This window comes from Phyllostomus hastatus, unplaced genomic scaffold (assembly GCF_019186645.2).
Source record: "Phyllostomus hastatus isolate PE091 unplaced genomic scaffold, TTU_PhHast_1.1 phas_contig_38, whole genome shotgun sequence".
Classification (NCBI taxonomy): Eukaryota; Metazoa; Chordata; class Mammalia; order Chiroptera; family Phyllostomidae; genus Phyllostomus; species Phyllostomus hastatus.
The window spans coordinates 23,338,390-23,361,146 of record NW_025333869.1 but is presented as its reverse complement, the minus strand read 5'-3'; the positions used below and the strand labels follow the sequence as shown (position 1 = coordinate 23,361,146).

General features: G+C 40.8%; 1 protein-coding gene across 1 annotated transcript in view; it reads right to left on the bottom strand.

Annotated features, from left to right (window-relative positions):
* USP54 (ubiquitin specific peptidase 54) overlaps positions 1 to 18,934 on the bottom strand; it is a 151,388-nt gene extending 132,454 nt beyond the window's left edge. The window contains exon 1 of the mRNA XM_045841962.1: positions 18,819 to 18,934. The gene's annotated coding sequence lies outside the window, so the exon portion shown is untranslated. The remainder of the gene's footprint in view (positions 1 to 18,818) is intronic.
* Positions 18,935 to 22,757: the final 3,823 nt, after the last annotated feature.

Genomic DNA, 22,757 nt, shown 5'->3' with positions numbered 1-22,757 from the left:
ATCACTCCAAAGAAAGTTAAATACTTAAGGATACAATTATCAAAACATATTTGGGGTCTGTATGCTGCATATTATGAAATACTGAAAAAAATCAAAGATCTAAACAAACAAACAGGATTGGAAGATTCAGCATGATAAAAATGTCAATTCTCCCCAAATTGATTTGTAGGTTTAATGTAATTCAAGCCCAGCAAGGCTTTTTTGTAGACATAGACAAGCTTACTCTAAAACTTACACTGAATGGTGCAAACTCTAGAACTGTTAACCCAATCTTGACATAGAAAAATAAATGGGAGGAATTACTTTACCCAATATTAAAGCTTACTACATAGTTACAGTTATCAAAACAGTATGATATTGGCAGAGAGATAGACACACCAATTAATAGAACAAAAAATAGAGAATCCAAAAATTAAACCCACATAAATATTCTTAAATGATTTTTGACAAAGACGCATAAGCAATTTAATGGAGAAAGGAAGTTTTTCAATACATAGTGCTGGAGCATTTGGACATACATAGATAAAGAATTGAACTTGAGCCCTGGCTGGCATGGCTCAGTGGATTGAGCGCGGGCTGTGAACCAGGCATTGCAGGTTCGATTCCCAGCCAGGGCGCATGCCTGGATTGCGGGCCATGGCCCCCAGCAACCGCACATTCATGTCTCTGTCTCTCTCTCTCCTTCTCCCTCCCTTCCCTCTCTAAAAATAAATTAATTAATTAAAAATCTTAAAAAAAAAAAGAATTAAACTTGAGTTCAGACTAAGGTGGAGGCATAGATAGAAATGCTCTGCTTCCTCACACAACCAAAAGAAGAACAACAATCTAAAAAAAATAAACAACCAGAACTGCCATAATATCAAACTGCATGGAACTCTGACAACCAAGCAGTTAAAGAAACATTCATCCAGACCAATAGGAGGGGCAGAGATGGGCAACCAGTGGCTGACCCCATGGGTGAGAAGGGGCTGGCTGACCAGGAAACTAAGATTCAAAATAGTAGCTGTAAAATACTGCAGGGGTTGCGAAGGCAGGAGAAACTCCCAGTCTCACAGGAGAGTTCGTTAGAGTGGAGCACAGGAGCAGCATTGCTCCCTCTCTCATCCTTCCCCTACATACAGTGCCACAATGCAACAAAGAGGGTTGTCCCACCCTGGCAACTACCTAAGGCTCTGCCCCTTACAATGTAACAAGCGCGCCAAGACAAAGAAATATGGACCAAATGAAAGAACAAATCAAAACTCCAGAAAAAGAGCTAAGCAATGAGGAGACAGACAACCTATGTGATGCAGAGTTCAAAACACTGGTAATCAGGAGTTTCAGCCACAATGGAGGCGTAGGTAGAAACGCTTCGCTTCCTCAAACAACCAAAAGAAGGATAACAACCAATTTAAAAACAAAGAACAATCAGAACTGCCAGAAAAACATTTGCATGAAAGTCCAACAACGAAGGAGCTAAAGAAACATTCATCCCGGTGGTAGGAGGGACGATGACAGGTAGCCCAGGGAAGAGGATGTGCAGCAAGGCAGCAGCTGGTGGACCACAAGGGTGACCCCACATTCAAGTGGACAAGCCCGGAGGAACAACAGGGAGTGAGACAGACTGGAAATCCAGGGTTTCAGTGAGGGAAACTAAAGACTCAAAACCCCAGGCTAAAAACAAAACTCTGTGGGAGTTGTGATGGCAGGAGAAACTCCCAGCTTCACAGGCGAGTTCATTAGAGAGACCCACAGGGTCCTAAAACATATACAAACATACCCACCTGGAAATCAGCAACTGAAAGGGCACAATCTGCTTGTTGGAAGTGAGGGAAGTGACAGAAAGTAGGACAACAGTGGAGCAAGTGGCATTGTGCCCTCTCTGACCCCTCCCTCACAGACAGTGCCACAACGCAGCAAAGAAGGTTGACCACCCTGGCAAATACCTAAGGCTCCACCCCTTACCATGGAACAGATGTGCTGAGACAAAGAAATATGGCCCAAATGAAAGAACAGATCAAAACTCCAGAAAAAGAGCTAAGCGATGAGGAGATAGCCAAACTGTCTGATGCAGAGTTGAAAACACTGGTGATCAGGATGTTCACAGAACTGATTGAGCTCAGTTGCACAATGAAGGAAGAAATGAAGGCTACACAGAGTGAAGTAAAGCAAAATGCACAGGGAACCAACAGTGATGGGAAGGAAACCAAGACTCAAATCAATGATTTGGAACAAAAGGAAGAAATAAGCATCCAACCAGAACATAATGAAGAAACAAGAATTCAAAAAAATGAGGAGAGGCTTAGGAACCTCTGGGACAACTTGAAACATTCTACATCTGAATCATGGGAGTGCCAGAAGGAAAAGAGGAAGAGCAAGATATGGAAAACTTCTTTGAATAAATAATGAAGGAAAATGTCCCCAATCTGGCAAAGGAAATAGACTTCCAGGAAGTCCAGGAAGCTCTGAGAGTCCCAAAGAAGTTGGACCCAAGGAGGAACACACCAAGGCACATCATAAATTACCCAAGATTAAAATGAAGGAGAGAATCCTAGAAGCAGCAAGAGATAAGGAGACAGTCACCTACAAAGGAGTTCCCATCAGACTGTCAGCTGATTTCTCAAAAGAAACCTTGCAGGCAAGAAGGGCTGGAAAGAAGTATTCCAAGTCATGAAAGGCAAGGACCTACATCCAAGATTACTCTGTCCAGCAAAGCTATCATTTAGAATGGAAGGGCAAATAAAATGCTTTTTAGATAAGGTCAATTTAAAGGAGTTCATCATCACCAAGTCCTTATTATATGAAATGTTAAAGGGACTTGTCTAAGAAAAAGAAGGTGATCAAAAATATGAACAGTAAAATGAAAAAAACAACTCACAACTATCAACAACTGAACCTAAAAAACAAAAACAAAAACTAAGCAAACAACTAGAACAGGAACAGAATCACAGAAATGGAGATCACATGGAGGATTATCGGGGGGAGGGGGAGAATGGGGGGAAATGGTACAGGGAATAAGAAGTATAAATAGTAAGCATAAAATACACAGGGAGGGGGTTAAGAATAGTATAGGCAATGGAGAAGCCAAAGAACTTTTATGTACAACCCATGGACATGAACTAAGTGGGGGGGATACTGAAGGGGGGGTGCAGGGCAGACAGGAAATAAAGGGGAAAAAATTGAGACAACTATAATAGCATAATCAATAAAATATACTTAAAAAGTAACAAAGAATTGAACTCAATTTATTTTCTTTCAAGTTATTTTTATTTCTTTTCTGAAATCAATTTAAACTTCATACCTCAAACAAAAATAAAATTGAAATGATCACAGACTTTATGTGTAAGATATAAAACTTTTAGAAAATCTTTGTGATCTAGAGCTAAGCAAAGAGCTCTTAGACTCAATACCCAAAGCATGATTCATAAAAGAAAACTGATAAATTTTATCTCATCAATATTAAAAACTTTTACTCTATAAAAGCCCAGGTGAAAGGATAAAAAGACAAGCTACAAACTGGGAAAAATAAATATTAAAAATATCCAATCCAAAAAAAAAATATCCAATCCATATATTCAATAAAAGGACTAGTACCTAGAATATATGAAGATCTCTCAACACTTGACAGTAAAAAATCAAAAAATCCAATTTGAAAGTGCACACAAGACATGAAAAGACCTTTTATCAGGTAGGATTTACAAATAGCAAATAAGTACATAAAGATGTTCAATGTCAGTAGCCAGTAGGGAAATCAAAACCACAATGCACTATCACTGCACATCTATCAGAACAGCTAACATACAAAGTAGTGACAACGCCAAATGAGGGTGAGGGATACAAAGAAACTGGATCACTGACATATTGCTGATGGGAATGTAAAATGTACTGTCATTCTGGAAAATAGTTTGACAGTTTCTTAAAAAACTAAACCTACAACTCCTAGACATGTATCCTAGAGAAATGAAAATGCATATTCACATAAAACTTGTACATGAATGTTCATAGTAGCTATATTTGTAACAGTCAAAAACTGAAATCAGCCAAGATGTCCTTCAACAGATGAGTGTTTAAACAAATGTGACCTTATCATAGAGTAGTACTCAGGAATAAAAGAAACAAACTACTGATACATACAAAAACTTGAGTAAATCTCCAAATGATACTGAATGAAAAAAACCAACACCAAAAAGTTACATACTGTATGATTCCATTTACATAACCTTTTTTGAAGAGATAAAGTTTTAGAGAGAAAGGACAGATTAGTGGTTGCCAGGGAAGGGGGTATCTATGAAGCAATACTAGAGATCTTTGTGGTTTTAGAAATGTTCAGTATCTTCACTGTAGTAATGGATACATGAACCTACACATGTAAAAAGAAGTCATACAGAACACACACACCCTGAATATTAGTAAAACTGGGGAAATCTGAGTAAGATCAGTGGTATGTCTCAATGTCAATACCCTGGTTGTAATATGTAATACTGCAGTTTTGCAAAATGTTACCATTTTGGGAAACTGTGCAAAATGTCTAAGGGATCGCTCTATATTACTTCTTACAACTGCATATGAATCTACAATTATCTCAATATAAATTTTAATTTTAAAAATATGGGGCCCTAACGGATGTGGCTCAGTGGCTTGGGTGTTGTCCTGCACACCAAAAAGGCTCTGATTCAATTCCCATTCAAGTCACATGCCTAGGTAGCAGGTTTGGTCTCTGGTCAGGGACTTGTGAGAGGCCACCCATCCATGTTTCTCTTGTACATTAATGTTTCTCTCTCTCTCTTCCTCTCCCCACCCCCTCTCTAAAAATAAATAAATAAAATCTTTGAAAAATAGATCTAGGCCCTGGTATACAGAAGGCAACCAATCAATGTTACTCTCTCACATTGATGTTTCTCTCTCTCTCTCTCTCTCTCTCTCTCTCTCTCTCTCTCAAGTCAGTACACATATCATCAGGTGAGGATTAAAGAAATAAAAATAAATAAATAACATCTTATTTATTTCTTTTTAAAAAAATACGAGATCTGTCCAGAAAGTATCCATCCAAGTAATATGAAAAAGACACATTTATTTAAGATATAAGCTATGAGAAGCATTGTACACAAGACAATGACAGCTCCGTCCCCTTCAAAGCAGGCACCCTGGGACCTCACACAGTTCTCCCAATCATCATCAGCTGCCCTGTCATATTTTCCTGAATCTCATCCATGGTCTGAAATCTCTTCCCTTTTAAAGGTGATTTTTAGTTTTGGTAAAAGCCAAAAGTTGAAGGGTGCCAAATCTGGCCTGTAAGGGGGCTGAATCACCTGAGTGACAAGTTTTGCACAAAAAACTCTGCACGAAACATGATACATGAGCAGGTATGTTGTTTTAAATGAATCTGTCAATCCCCAGATGCAGCCCTCTGAATTTTCCTAATTGTTTCTGCAGAGGAATGTTCAAGCTTAATGCAAAATTTGATGCATATCTGTTGCTCTACTCACTCAGTCATTTTGAATGTGATGACCACACAGTATACATGCTCACTCAACAGCGTCTACCACCCCCACTGACTAATACAGTGAAGTCATCATTGTTCACGCATACACATTCCAGTCCACTCTCCTCGGCTGCCAGATTACATCGATGTCACTCAAGCAGTTCTTGTTATATCAACAATGGTTGGGCTTTTTTTGGATAGACCATATGTGTATATATATACGTATGTATAAGCCCTGAGGCCCTGGCCAGGTGCTCAGTTGGTCAGAATGTAGTCCCGATACGTCAAGGTTGTGGGTTTGACCTCAGGTAAGGATACATACAAGAAGCAACCAATGCCATGCAGGTAGAACAGCTCAACAGAATGCTACTGCACCAGGAGTAAGAGCTGGCCCAGCCCTGGGCAGAGGGGCAGTACCAGGCCCAGAAGTACGAGGCTCTGCTGAACATCAAGGTCAAGATGGAGTCTGAATCGCCACCTAACACTGCCTTCTTGATGATGCCCTGGACAACAGCCACCACCTACAGGATTGTGGATGGCAAAGTGGTGTCTGAGATTAATGACACCAAAGTTCTGAGTTGTTAAAGTCAGTAGAAGTGGGGTATCCCTTGAGGGGCGGGAGGCCAAGAAAAAGTTCAGAGATCATTGAATAAAAATTTTTTTTAAAAAGCAACAGCAACCAGTGAATGCACAACTAAGTGGAACAACAAATCAACATTTCTCTCTCCCCCTTCCTCTCTGTCAAATCAATACTAAAAATATGTGAATATAAGTAACTTGCCTATGATCACAAAGAGACTTAGCTGACATTCAAACCTAAGTCTTGACACTTAGCTCTCTGCCCTCACCCAATATAGCTACAAGTAACTAAGAATTACTTCCAAAGCACTAAACAAACAAACAAAAAAAACAGTTACTAATACTAGGAAAAACAAAATCTGTGTAAGACGTGAAATGTATTAATTACTACATGACTTAGTTATGAATAATACTTACAAAATCATGTACAATGAAATACAGAGGTATTAGTTTTCCATGCTGCAGTAACAAACTACCACAAATTTAGTGGCTTAAAACAACACAAATTTTTTACCTTACACTTCCATAGGTTAGAAGTCCAATATGCTCTCATGGACTAAAATCATGGTGCTGGTAATATTAATGAACAGAAAGAGTTTACCCATGCAGCCCCAGCAGAGCCAAACACTAAACACTGCGAATTGCAGTGGAGAAATTTTGGTTATTTTATTATGAATAGCGCCACCCAGGAGAATTGGGAAGCTAATGCTCAAAAGCCTGAACTTCTCCAAAGTTCAATAGGCTACAGATTATATAAGGCAAAATCACAAGATACTGTGGGTTAGGGGCGTTCAGGGTCATGCTGGGAGCTGATTGGTTGGAGTGAGGTAAAGGTAATAAAACATTTCTGCAGGTCTTGAGGACAGTACAGAGGCCTTTTCAGATGTCCCGATGACTGGTCTCATGAGAAAGTAGCCTGAGGGTTGTTCCACTTTGGGACTCAGGAGCTGAAACACAACTTAGGTCAAGATGTTATCTTTAGCCTGCCAGAAGTCCAGACCTTGTGATCATTAGTCAGGCAGGTCTGGACTACTGCCTTCTGCTGCCTCAGGGGTTGCTGATTATCAGGGGGAAAGGCTAGGTCTCTGAAAAAAATACCATACTCGTGTGTATATATAGAAAGAGGGGTGACTTCTAGAGCTAGGATTGAAAGCTAAATTTAATCAACATCATGAGGACCCTCACTTTCAGTAAGGTGTTCCCTTCTGGAGGCTCCAAGGGAGAATCTGTTTCCTTGCCTTTTTCAGATTCTAAAGGGCACTTGCACGCCTCTGATCATAGTGCTTTTTCCAACATATTCAAAACCAGGAACAGAGACTGAGTCCTTCTCATATAACTTAATCTTCTGCCTCCCTCTTCCACTTTTAACAAGCTTTTTAATTACACTGAATCCATCTGGATAATCTGGCATAATCTCCCTATTTTAAAATCATCTGATTAGCAACCTTAATTCCATATGCAGCTTTAATTCCCTTTTGTCCTGTAAGGGGATATACAAGTTCCAAGAACTGTAAGGTAGATATCGGGGGTCAAGGGGTGGGGAGCAGGCAGGGAGATGAGTGGGACACATTATTCTGCTTACCACAACTGCTTTAACCAAAAATTGTAGTATACACACATTAGGAGAGAAAAGTGTGTGTGTCTGGGTAGAGGGAGGAAGTATAGGAAATAACAGTTAAAGCATATCATTTGGATACATATGTGAAGGTAAATACTGCCCTGCCCCCCACTAAACACCAACATTTAAAAATGGTCTGAAAGACAAGAATCAGAGGTATACAAAGAAGAGTAGGGCAAAAGAATGATGTTTTTCTTCATAAGCTTTAAAATATTATTTCACTTTTAAACAATGTAAATGCATTACTATGACTTGTTTTTAGATTTTAATGGCTTCTAATTTACATGGCTTTATCTCAGAGGTTGGTACAAACAAATTAGTTGCATAATGTTAGGACAGACTCCCTTTGGGTGCTGCTCAGCAACAATGAGCAAAGCACTTTGAGGAAACTATAGGAAAAAAGAACAATTTGAACCAGTAACTGTGGAATTCGTCCTGACGAGGGACACTTACAGCTTTCAGCACTCTGAGTAAGAAACCTAAAATTCCTAACTAGTTTCCTAGAAAATACCTGTAACCTAAAGAGGAAGGAGGCTAGCTGTCATTTTTGAAAACTAGACTCTGAACAACATTCATGCCATAGGGTCAAAGAGTTGGTTCATCTTGATCGATGCCACCACCAATAGATTTTGTTCAGTATTATCAGTTCCAGGTGAAAAATGTCATGGGCAAAGTCAGGAAAACAGGAAAGGTTTTGACATGTTTAGTGAACAGAAAGTAGTTTAGACTGGATAAAAGGGTAAGATACTAGAAACCTAACCAGAAATAAAGCTAGAATCACAAGTCAGTCTTTGATGGTTAATAGAACGCTCAAAGCTGTTGAACAGAAAAGCGACAAAAAGCAAAGCATACTTTTTAACTCAGTTTTCAAAAGTGGCTGGTATTCAGTGAAGATGAAGGAGAGTATTAGCAGCAGCCAGGACTATGGTGGGACACCTGTAGCTCCCAGGTGCAAAATTTAAGGTAGCACTCACTCTCAGGGTCAATCAAGTGACCCTTCACTTGCACAACCCTGAGAGTAAGTACCTATTTAAATTTTGTACTTGCACAACCCTTAGTATCCTTATTTTGTGGGTTAAGCACCTCATTTGTCTTACCTATATAACCAAAAAGTGGAAACAAGCCAATGTCTATCAACTGATGAACGGATAAATAAAATGTGTTATAGTCACAAAATGGAATATAAATATTTTATTCAGCCATATCTAAAACATGGATGAATCTTGACAATAGTATAAGGAGTAAAAGAACACAGTCATAAAAGACCAAATATTGATATTTATGATTCAATTAATATGAAGTATCCAGAATAGGTAAATCTGTAGAGCAGGAGTATCAAACTCATTTTCACCAGGGGCCACATCAGCCTCGTGGTTGCCTTCAAAGAGCCGAATGTAATTTTAGGTCTGCATAAATGTACCTACTCCTTAACAGTTAAACGAGAGTTCAGCGCTGCCGCCGGGTAGAAACAAGGTACCGGCCAAATAAAACAAGGTGGAGGGCCGGATTCAGCTGGTGGGTCTTGTGTTTGCCACCTGTGCTATAGAATCAGAAATAAAAGAGTGGTTGCCAAGGGCAATGGGAATGGAAAGTGATTCTTAATGGATATATGATTTTCTTGGGGGGGATAAAAATGTAATAAAATTGACTGTAGAGACAGTTGTACAACTCTGTAAATATACTAAAAACTTTTTAATTGTATACTTGTATGGGTGAATTGTATGGCACATGAATTACATCTCAATAAAACTGTTATTTTAAAAACATGTGCTTAGTAACTATCTACTGAAAGAATAAAAAAGGATGAAAATCACTGCGAAATAAGAACTTCAAACTGAATTTAAAGAGAAAGTTACTAATTCTTTTCATGACTTTTTAAAGAATTAGAAAAAGTCAACTCAAATTCAGATTGTAACAGGATGCAGTCCAGAGGGGGGCCCCAAATAGGGATGTGGAATGGGGTCCAGAACTCAAGGTGTCCAGGAAATATTAGAAAGATATATAAGATGTCTTCACCCCTTCCCTCCACAGGTGTGAGTTGGGGGAAGGGACACATGGAACAGGAACACGCAGAGCTGTTTTGTACAGCAACAGCTTTGCAGCTAACCTCTGGCATGGTCATTTAACACATCTATAACCTTTAACTGGTTTCATAGATATGTTAAATAGTTGTGGCCCTGCTTGGAGCCAGGGGGATGGAAGTGACTTCCACCCAAGACATAACTGGGAGGCAACTCCCCCTGGTTACAGAACCTGCGTGAGAACTTGGAGATGACTGGCTCCACGCCATGGGGCCACACCTGCCCAGACTCACTAAGGCAGCCCAGTAAAGCTGGAAGGATATGGAAGTGCTGGCAAGTGTAGCCAATTGTGGGAGGAGTCACAAATGGGGCTGCAGAGGAGGATTGACATGGGGACTTAAAACTGAGACGCAGCAGCCACTGAAGAGAGAACTACACAGCTCTGGCAGAGTGGAGACCGCCTCATAGCTTTGCCGGGGAGAACCACGTGGCTTGATCCTGACGGACAACATAGCTGATGGCGTCAGGAGCCTGAATCTACTTCTTTTCCTGAGATGCGGTACCCCAAGTTAGGGCAAAGGGAGAAGGAAGGACTGTGTGCATCATGGGTATCCTAAAGGACTTTGATATCTTAATGAAGACATTAGGCCACTACTTTAAGTCTGTATAGCTTTAAATAAACATTTCCTTTCCTTTTGAAAAATCTCTGGCATTGAGAGACATCTTTCCTCTGGCAGCGGACAATGTGAACATAGTGGGGGATCCTTTCAGTAACAGTATATTGTACCCACCCCCCTTGGCCGTGTTCTGTAACAAGATGTCTATACTCTGCCCAATTAAAATCATTGCCACAGACTTCCAGCCAAGATAGAGGCATAGGCAGACACACTATGCCTCCTCGCACAACCAAAATAAGGACAACAACAATTTAGAAACAAAATAACAACCAGAACTGATAGAAAATTGAACTGTATGGAAGTCCAACAACCAAGGAGTTAAAATAGACACATTCATCCAGACCAGTAGGAGGCACGGAGTCGGAGTTGGGTGGCCAGGCAGAGAAGGGTAATGGCAAAAAAAAAAAGCGATGGCTTGTGGACCCCGGGTGCCCAAGGCAGCAGCTGATGAACACTAGAAGCACAAGATGGCAGCAGGCAGACCCTGGGGGAGCAGGTGGTGGCTGAAAGACCCCGGTGCGGTGCGGCAGCTGGCAGACCCAGTGAGGCTGAGATTGTGGAGCAGGTACAGCATGAAGGGCGGCTGGCTGACTGGGTGGTCCCACATTTAAATGCAGATAAACCAGGCAAAACTGGGGAGCGAGACAGACAGCATAACCCAGGGTCCCAGCTCAGGGAAATAAAGCCTCAAAACACCAACTGAAAACACCTGTAGGGGTTGAGGTGCCAGGAGAGACTCCCAGCCTCACAGGAAAGTTCACTGGAGAGACCCACAGGGTCCTAGAATGTACATAAGCCCACCCACACAAGAATTGGCACCAGAAGGGCACAATTTATTGTGGGAAGCAAGGGCAGTGACTGAAATCCGGCAGAGAGTGGAGCAAGCGCCATTGTTCTCTCTCTGACCCCTCCCGCACATACAGCATCACAACCCAGAGACTGGGTTGCCCTGCCCTGGTGAACACCTAAGGCTCTGCCCCTCATATGTACCAGGTACATCAAGACAAGAAAAAAAAAGGCACAAACGGAAGAAAAGATCAAAGCTCCAGAACAAATACAACAAGTGACAAAGAGCCAACCTATCAGATGCACAGTTCAAAGCACTGGTGATCAGGATGCTCACAGAATTGGTTGAATTTGGTCACAAATTGGATGAAAAATGAAGGCTACGCTAAATGAAAGGAAGGAAAATGCACAGGGAATCAATACTGAAGGGAAGGAAACTCGGACTCAAATCAACAGAGTGGACCAAAAGGAAGAAAGAAACAACCAAACAGAAAAGAATGAAGAAACAAGAATTCAAAAAAATGAGGATGAGCTTTGGAACCTCCAGGACATCTTGAAAAGTTTGAACATCCAAATTATAGGAGTACAAGAAGGTGAAGAGAAAGAGCAATAAGTGGAAAAGTTATTTGAACAAATAATAAAGGAGAACTTCCCCAATCTGGCAAAGGAAATAGACTTCTAGGAAGTCCAGGAAGCTCAGAGAGTCCCAAAGAAGTGGGACCCAAGGAGGAACGCACCAAGGCACATCATAATTACATCAGCCAAGATTAAAATGAAGCAGAGAATCCTAGAAGCAGCAAGAGATAAGGAGACAGTTATGTACAAAGGAGTTCCCATCAGACTGTCAGCTGATTTCTCAAAAGAGACCTTACAGGCAAGAAGGGGCTGGAAAGAAATATTCCAAGTCATGAAAGACAAGGACCTACATCCCAGATTGCTCTATCCAGCAAAGCTCTCATTTAGAACGGAAGGGCAGATAAAGTGCTTCTCAGATAAGGTCAAGTTAAAGGAGTTCATCATCACCAAGCCCTTATTATATGAAATGTTAAAGGGATTTATCTAAGAAAAGGAGATAAAGAAAAAACATGTATAGTAAGAGGACAGCAAACGCACAATTATTAACAACCACACCTAAAGCAAAACCAAAAGAAACTAAGCAAACTAGAACAGGAACAGAACCACAGAAATGGAGATCACATGGAGGGTTAGCAACAGGGGAGTGGGAGGAGGAGAGGGGGGAAAAGGTACAGAGAATAAGTAGCATAGAATGTAGGTTGAAAATAGATAGGGGGAGGGTAAGAATAGTATGGGAAATGTAGAAGCTAAAGAACTCATAAGTATGACACATGGACATGACTAAAGGGGGGATGGGTAGGAGAGGGTGTACAGGGTGGAGGGGAGTGAAGGGGGGAAAATGGGACAACTGTAATAGCATAATCAATAAAATATATTAAACACACACACACACACACACACACAAACACTTGTCTATAAAGAACATTTATATAGCCAAACGGAAAGATATAAGAAAAACTCTTAAAGAATAACAGAAAATTTAAAACATTTTTACATACTCATTCATATAAACATCCCTGTATGAAAGAAATCATCAATCAAGAGAGGAAAAAAGAGAGGGAGGAAGGGCGAGGGGAGGGGAGACAGAGGGAGAGAGGCAGAAAGAGACAGAGAGAGAGAGAAGCTCACAAATTTATTATATGGCACTGTACCACCCCTCCCCCCAAAATAAATAGAACTTGGATAACCTTTTCTATAGATGTACTCTCTGGGGGGAAAAGACTAAAAAGTGAACCTCAAAATAAATTCTACTTTTCAACTAATTCTAATTAAGTATTAAAAATTATGTCCAGGACATTCAGTCAAGATGGTGACGTAGGCAGACACAGCATACCTCTTTGCATTTCAACTAAAATAGAACAACCATCACTCAGGAACATCAGAAATCAAGTTGAATGAAAATCCGACAACTACTAAATTGAAAACACCACATCCATCCAGACTGGTAGGAGGGGCACAGATGCAGAATGGGCTGGCCCCACACCCACATGGATAGAAATTCCAAAGGGATATCTGGGGAGCAAGAAGTCCCAGACCCACACCGGGCCCCCCAGCCCGGGATTCCAGTGCCAGAAGGATAAGTCTCTACAACTTCTGGCTGCAAAAACCAGCGAGGATTCAGTCTGTGGAGGAGGCTGATGGAGCCCTATGTAGTTCCTCTTGGGGAACCCACACATGGACTTACCTACTCAGACTCCTCCCTCTGAGCTCCAGCACCAGGGTGGTGGCTTGAAGGGCACCAGTGGTACACAGGGAGAGACTAAAGTGTCTGGAATCAGGGTGATCAAAGGCCATTGTCACTTTGCTGAGCTCTCCACACACACACAGAGCAGGTAGGCTGGTCCCATATCTGAGACTCCATCCACCTGGCTAACACTGTGTGACCCACCTTGGAGATCCATAGAGGCTCTACCCCACGCAGCTTATGCACCCACCCAGGCTGCTTTTCCACAAAAATAGCTGGTCTTGGCTCCTAAATCCTATCAAACAAGCAACAGTTGCCTTCAGTGAGCCCTATAGTGGCAGCCAGATTAGTCATAGCTGGGCTTCACCTGGCAATCTCCAAGCCCAGCACAAGTAGCAACCATCTCAAATTTCTTTACAACTCAGGCAGGGTGCCCCAAGCAAAAGACAGCTGGGGGCTGACCTTACCCTGCACCACCCAGGAAACCCCAGAGCCTATGCAATCAGTGGACAGCCACAAACCACATTGGAGCACCACCACCCTGTCCCCACACAGCTGATCCTCCACAGAGGTGGAGGTTGGTGGCCAGTGGTCACAGCCAGTCCTTGCAGCTGACTGGCCTAGGTAAAACCCTCCTATTGATCTGTAAATAGCAACCAAGGCTCAACTACAACAATAGGGTGTACTTAGCCCACATGAAGGGTGTATCTCGAGTACCCAACTTGGGTGATAGGGGAGGCTGTGCCACTGGACAGTACAGGGCACCTGCTACATTAAGTCACACTACCAAGACACAGAGTCACAGCAGCTATACCTAATACATAGAAACACACACAGGGAGGCTGCCAAAACAAGGAGACAAAGAAACATGGCCCAAACGAAAAAACAGATCAAAACTCCAGAAAAAGAGCTAAATGAAATGGAGATAAGCAATCTATCACATGCAGAGGTCAAAACACTGCTTACAAGGATGCTCAAGGGACTCAGGGAGGACCTCCACAGCATTAAAAAGATCCAGTCAGAAATGAAGGATTCACTAATTGAAATAAAGAACAATTTACAGGGAAACAACAGTGGAGTGAATAAAGCCGAGAATCAAATAAATGATTTGGAACATAAGGAAGCAAGAAACAACCAGTCAGAACAAAAGAAGAAAAAAAGAATCCAAAAAAATGAGGAAAGTGTAAGCAGCCTCTGGGACAACTTTAAGAGGTCCCATAATAATATCACAGGGGTGCCAGAAGGAGAAGAGAAAGAGCTAGAAATTGGAAACCTATCTGAAAAAATAATGAAAGAAAACTTCCCTAATTTGGTGAAGGAAATAGACATGCAAGTCCAGGAAGCACAGAGTCCCAAACAGGATGGATGCAAAGAGGCCCACTCCAAGATACATCATAATTAAAATGCCAAAGGTTAAAGGTATAGAGAGAATCTTAAAAGCAGCAAGAAGAAAGTAGTTACCTACTTTCTCATAAGAATCTGAGAGTTCTCATAAGAGTCTGAGCTGACTTCTCAAAAGAAACTATGCAGGCCAGAAGGGACTGGCAAGAAATATTCAAAGTCATAAAAAGCAGGGACCTACAGCCAAGATTGCTCTACCCAGCAAAGCAATCATTTAGAATGGAAGGGCAGATAAACAATGTCCCAGACAAGAAAAACCTAAAGGGGTTCATCATCACCAAACCATTATTAAAAGAAACATTAAAGGATCTTATTTAAGAAAAAGAAGATCAAAACTGTGAATAATAAAATGGCAATACATACACATACATAAACAATTGAGTCTAAAAAACAAACTAAGCAAATAAGAACAGAGACAGAATCATGGATATGGTGAGCATTTTGATGGTTGCCAGATGGGAGGTGGGTGTAGGGGAATGGTGGAGAGGTAAGAGAATTAAGAAGTACAAATAGGTAGTTGCAGAATAGCCATGGGACTGTAAAGTACAGTATAGGAAATGGAGAAGCCAAAGAACTTAAATGCATGACCCATGGACATGAAAAATGGTGTGGGGATTGCTTGAGGGAGTGGGGGATGCTGGGTGGAGGGGGACAAAGGGGAAAAATTGGGACAACTGTAATAGCATAATCAATAAAATATAATTTAAAAAACTGCAGTGTAAAAAATGACTTAATCCTTTAAAGTCTGTTGCAGTAACATTTGCAGTATATATGAATATAAATAACCATTTCCACTGTTAAAATGATCATTTTCTGGAAGCTTACAAATGTAACAATTGCTTGTTATAATCATTTTCCCAGGCACTGCTCCCTGTACAATTATATACAACATGAATATTGTAATTTACTCAATTCAAATTTCATATTTAGCATTATGCTAATATTCAAATTCATTCCCCATAGAGTGTAAATATTTGAGAGAGGAAAATCTACAAATAAAGACACTGATTAAAATCTGGTCTTCTGGCCAATTCCACCTTCAATCTCTGCCCTCTTTCCCCCATCTCCAGGCTCCCTCCCTGCAAAAGAAAGGAATCTTGCTTAGGTTTTTCCAATTGCATATATTTCTAACTCTAATTCCTAATCTGCCATTTTATTTACTAGCTCTGTGATCTTTGGCAACTTCCTTAATTTTTTTATCTTCAGTTTTCTTATCTTTAAAATTGAAGTATTAGTACCAGCTGAAGAGCAGAGTGCTGTGAAGATAAAATGAGATAATGTGCCTGGCATATTAATAATCACCCAATGTTAGCTATTATTCCTATTATTATTATTATTATTGATTTAAGAATGTTCAGCTCTGGATGGTATGGATCAGTGGATGAGTGCTAGCCTGCAAACCAAAAGGTCACTGGTTTGATTCCCAGTCAGGGCACATGCCAGACTACAGGCCAGGTCCCCAGCTGAGGGATGTTCCTCTCACAAATAGATGTCTCTCTCCTTCTCTTTCTCCCTCCCTTCCTCTCTCTCCTTAAGTAATGTTGAGTGATATTTATTTTAAAAGAGTGATTTAAAAGACTATTAGCCCTGAGTGGTGTGGCTCAGTGGATTAAGCACTGGCCTGCGGATCAAGGGGTTACCAGTTTGATTTCCAGTCAGGGCACATGCCTGGATTGTCAGCCAGGTCCCCAATTGGGATCATGCAAGAAGCAACAATCAATGTATGTCTCCCACATCAATGTTTCTCTCCCTCTCTTTCTCCCTCTACCCTCTCTAAAAATAAATAAATAAAACATTTAAAAAAATTAATATATCAGCCCTGGCTGGTGTGGCTCAGTAGACTGCGTGCCAGCCTGTGAATCAAAAGGTTGACTTGGATTCCCAGTCAGGGGACATGCCTGACTTGCAGGCCAGATCCCTGGTTCCGGACATGCAAGAGGCAACTGATGGATGTTTCCCTCACACATTGATGTTTCTCTCCCTCTCTTTCTCCCTTCCTTCCCCTCTCTTTAAAAATAAATCAATAAATAAAAATTTTAAGGATAATTAAATTAACTGACCTGTGAATTTTCTCAAGTTTCCATTCTTTCACCTCTTCAGAGAAATGTAATATATTTTACTGATGCAGCAGTTTAGAATGTGCTTAATATTTTGTAATGTTTTAAATTCTTTCTTTCTTTTTAGTCTTGTCAGCTACTATGTAAACTCCTCAGGGCCAGAACCTGAGTCTGTGTTCAAACTGTAATTATTTGTTTCTCTATCACTCTCCCTTCCTAGGCTCTAAGCAATTTCAAAGCAGGGAGCCAAGGCTTACTTGTATTTCTATCCTGAAGGCTTAGTAGTCAGACACAGAATAAGTCTCAATAAATGTTTGTGGAATGGATAAATGAATTAATCTTTTTTCCCTCTTGTAATGCCTTATACACAGTACTCTACACATAATAAGAACCAGCAAAGCTTGTTAATGGATTCATGCAGAAATCTTTTGGACCCAACCACATAAGATTTCTTTTGCCTCAGAAAAGCACTTTAAAGTTTAGCTATTAACATTATAAATTAAGAGTTTTAGTCTAATACATACCAAATAAATAAGTTCAATGACTAACCACATCAAGGCTAGCTCTAGAAGTATTTAAAAGTCATTAGTATAATTAATGAATTTTTGACCTCGACATGGAATAACTCCAGTTACATAATCCAAAAAAGGTTATCCTTTGCAAGTTTATACTTACAAAACACAGTGACCAAAATTATCAGAAAGCTGTATCTGTACACTGAAATCATTTTTATGGTTTCATTAAATTTCATTGTTTGCACTAAAAATAAGAATTAATGAGAAAAGTAATGCAAACCTCTCTCCAGAGAATAGTCCTTGAGACTCAGTTTTGCCCTCTGGATGATTTTAACTCCTGGGAGACTCCTTTTTACTTCAGATTGACCATATTCAAAACATATGCAATCTCCTAAAATAAAACCTAATCCACAGGCACACTTAGGGAACACTAGGTTTTATATTCAAGTAACTAAAACTATCCCTAGTGTTCAGCCTGGTTCTGCAGCAATAAAAACACTTTTCTTAGTTTTTAAATGACATTCATGGAAGGTTTACGTGTCGTAATGCACATTCTTTCACTGTACCATCTAAACTGATTTTACACTGAATGTATAATTTAATAAATACACGGTAAAGGAATTCTACACTTGAATGAATCTGGGAAGAAACGTGATCTTAGCACACACCCCCTTCTTCCAACTCTGTACGTTCTAGAGGAAGACCATCTGAGGTTTTGTTTGGTTGTTTTTTTTTTCTCAAAAATTTCTCTCGGGTTCCCACCCCACACTTTAGAGTAGCAATCATTCATTATCCCACTCACAGTCTCTCTCCACCGACTAATACTAGCTCACCAGGAACCTCCTTTCACATCTCAGAGTCCGTGGGGGATTTCTGTGGAAGGGGCGGGAGACGGTGAAGGTCCGGGACGCCACCATTCCCGCCAAGCCATTTAAGACCCAAGTCCTGACGCGGTTCAAATCTGTGACCAGCCTCAGGCGGGCCCCCGGGACCTGCAAAGGTCCGAGACACACACACACCATCCCCACCAGTGCACAGCAAACCGGGCCCAACCTCTGTGCTCCCATTCAACATACCCTCCTCCCAGCTGTACCCCATTTCTTCCCACTTATTCCTCAAACTAGTCGGGTCCTTTTATACAGTTCAGAGACCCCGTAATCCTAATATTCCCACCACAGTCAAGCTGCCACACTCAGGTCCCTGCTCCTCGAACCCTACACCCCGGTCCCTCCCCCTGGACCTCCCAGCAGATCCAGCCCTCCCTGCGTGTCCTAGGGCAAACAGGCGCCCAGTCCCTCTAACCACTGAACCCGGGTCCTTCCCTAAATGTCACACTCGGGCCCATTCCTCCCGCGACCCTACCGCCCCCACCCCACCCCCCCAGGTGCTACCCTCCGCTCCCCATTACCTCCAGCCCCGCCCCCCGGAGGGTGTAGCACTCACCCCTCCTGCCGCCGCATTCTTAACCGCCGCGGCTGCTATAGCTACAGGGAGCCAAGGCAACCAGCTCTCGCGACACTTTCCTCTGCTACGGCGAGAACAACCAACAAGAACCTCTCGCAAGAAAGTAAATGAGTCAGGACCCAGGCTGCTAAGTATGTCTCGCGATAGTTATTGTAAAATGGCGGCCGCAAGGAGTCTCAGGGGTGTGACATGGGAAATACTGGAAGTGGGCGAGAGCTTGGAAGATCATTGAGCTGATGGGAGAGTCAAAAAGCTGTCGCAGACATGACGGTCTGGGCTGGGGGTTGTTAGTATAGCAGACGCTACATCAGAATAAATTTAGGGAGGTGGCCCTCTTTTCCCAAGTGCCTCAAAATTAGAGCAGTGCCGCCTTTGGCTGAAGTTTCGTTTTACCGGCATTTTCCTTCTGCAGGCCGAGAAGAGATGGAGCGAACAAGACTGAAATGGGCCTTCCCATCTCCTCATTACCTTCCTTCAGGAAGTTTTCATGCGTTTATTCCCCTACACTGGATTGCAAATGGTATTTGGCTCCACAGAAATGTTAGTTTATCCACGAGGGCCACACCTCCACCAGTTAGCCCGACCAAAATAGGAACAAAAGTGTTTTGTTTTGATTTTTAATGGAACATAAACACAGGTGTTTGGATGCGAAATGGGACTGCATTGGTGTGTGGTTTGAACTTCTCACTTGTTGCTTTCTGCACAGTGGACACATCCTTAACTTAGTGAATGTCAACACTTGGTTGCAGGATTTTGTCTCTGCTCTCAGACCATTTTAAATGCAGACTGAGAAGCACCTGAAACAGGTGTACTTAACGTTGGTCAATAAGGAAGAGTAAAACATAGAGGAACAAATAAGGGAATAGAAATAATAAATGGAGAATTCATTTTCTTCTCTCAGAGCCCCTGAATAGCTCTCAGTCTAGACCAGTAGAAATACATTGCGAGCCACGTTATGCACTTTAAAATGTCTAGTAGCCACACTTGTAACAAGCAATAAATACGAAATTTTAGTTATCTTTTAACCCAATATATTCAAAATATCATTTCAACATGTAATCTGTATCTTATTGAGATAATTTACATTCTTTTTTCCATACTAAGTTTTCAAAATCCAGTGTTTATGTTGACAAAGCATCTCAATTCAGACTATGCACATTTTAAGAGCTCAATGGCCATATGTGGCTAGTGACAATGCTATAAAACATTAAAGCTCTAGATCCTAAATTAGGGAATGAGCTACTGGGTGATTTTAGTGGCAACGTATTATGGGCATGTGTTTTATGTAAAAGAAACCTTGAAGTTGCTAACTCAAATGGCTGGAGAGTCTAGGCAAGTGACAATAAAAGATGGCCTGGTGCAAAACACTAGGTAGTCGCAAGGACTAGGACCCACTGGAGAGCACAAGCTCCTATCTAAAAGAGACCTCTCCTGAGCACCTGAGTTTTAAAACACAGTGATGGCAAAACAGGAGATGTGTGTGAGCAGTACAGACAGCTCTGCTGCCAATATATGGCTTCTGTGAACTGTGGTATTCAAATGTATGAAACATCTGTGAAGAAAAGGTGTTTTAATAGAAGAATAATGTTCATGCAAATGGATAGCATATCTTGAGGATTTGACTGTATTTCTGGCTGGATCCTATACAAGTGTGCACTTTAATGCATTAAACCACCCCTGCAACTTCTGATGATAATTTGACTTTCAAGTAAACTTTTCTTCTAAGGACATAATTTCACAACCAGCCTAGGTTCCCTGTAAATTAGTAAGTTTGTATCGTGACATTTTTGTTATATTTAAGATTTCACACATTCTGGGCTTGGAAAAAATTAAGTTTCTAAGTTTTCAGAGCTACTGACTAGGAGACCTTGAATTTTGTTTTTAATCCCAGCCTTAAGAGTATTTTTGTTTTTAATCCCAACCTTAAGAGGTATTTAATAATTATTTCATGGTTGACTGTGAAATCTCTTTGTCACATGAGTTGTTATTTGTCTTTGTATCTCTGGTGTCTGACCTAGTACCTGGTATATAGAGGCACTCAACAAACATTTGTTAAAGGAATACAGTCCTTAATTTTGGGGGAGGGCTCACAGACTGTTAAATAAGAGACCTGATGAAAACTCTGACTTTTATCCAGATCCTGGCCTATCCATATTTCCTCAGCTGACCTCAGAGTTCACTACAGCTTTGATAGACAGATCCTCTACAAGCCCAGAGCTTCCTACCTCAAACACCTTTGTCTGGAATTGCCTAAAGTTGACTTTCCTGATAGTAATCTGCAACCAATGAGAGATGGGATTTGGAGGCTAAAACTTCAGTTCCCTCCTCCTTCAGTGGGACAATTCTGAGATATGACCTACTGTAGTGTTGCTCAAAATTTACTAACACATAGGAATCACCTCAAGAGTTTAATAAGCCATTGATTTCTAAGTTTGTACTTTTAACCAAGCTCCCAAGAGATAATCATGCTGTCAGTTCATAGACCACACTTTGAACAGTATTTTTTTTGAGCCCCCAATGTCATTGAGCTCTAATTGCCAAGAACACCTTTTTACACTTTGTTCTCACTCCCTTACACATCTTGGATTTTGAGATCACCTAAATTAGCTACTTACATCCAAATTTTTGTTTTAGGACCTTTTGGGGAGAAAATCCGAATTATAACAACCTGCTCCTTAGAAAAATGTACATAAAAATAGAGTTTTGTGTACAAGTTTACAGAAAATATGAATCCCCTGGAATTTAGGTTGTAAAGGAAAGTGACCAGGGTAAATGTCATATGACCTAAGGTCCATGAAAACTGAATCAGTCTATGCAGAGTCTAGCAACTTAATATAATCTATAATGGTATGAGAATTTGGCTGACTTTAACCAGCTCTCAGGATTTACTTTCTCAGCGCTCATTAAGTAATCTCCATTCTTCCTGCTTCATTCTTTCTTTGTGGAACATAGCAGTAAGTCCTGGGATTGTAAAGAAACTCTGTGCTTGAAATCAATAAAAAGAGAAATATTAATAGTCACCAGGATGTAAAGTACAGCATAGGGAATATAGTCAATAATGTGTAATAACTATGTATGGTACCAGGTGGGTACTGGAAATATCAGGGGGAACTGATATTTCCCCCTGTAAATGAGTGTCTAACCACTATCCTGTACACCTGAAACTGATAAAAAATAATAATAAATGTAAATCGTAATTGAAAAAAATAAAGCCTGTTTAAACATGAAAAAAGAGAGAGAGAAAGAGAATACTGGTACTCATTCCTATTGGCTCTTACTATTTCTTCCCAATCATAGTGCTTTCAGGACACCACTGCTGTGCCCCTGTGACCCTTAGATCTTTTCTTGCTGTGTTCATGCAGAGCCAGACATACTACAGGGCCCCTCAGAAGTAACACCTGCTTGAGAGTGATTGGTAGGGTGACAATATGGGTGTAATAATTTATAGTTTTAATTTTCACATTTCACGTAAAATGTCATATGGTGTGCTTGAGTATGATATTGTTATGTTACAGAATTACATGCTTGTGATTTTGTAATAAAAATTTTTACAATTAAAAAGGGGTGGTATTTGTGCTGGATCTTGTATAACTGCAGCTAGTTGCTCCCACTTCCTCCTGGATTCTGATGTGGCTCCCTCTTTTATCTCATCCTTTTAGGAATCTAAATATATGAATCTTTGACACATATATTCCTAAGCCTACTCTGATGTCATCTGGAAACTTTATGGCATGTTCTATTTCTGTAATAATTGGGTAATCCTTGATTATCCCAATTTCTAATCAGCTACATAAAGAGAACTAACAGCGGGGTCACCAACACCTATTTCCTAACCACAGCACATAATAGCTTCTTAACTGTGCTCACATATGGGCTAGCACATGTGTTTGTGCACAATTAATTGGCATGCACTATTGA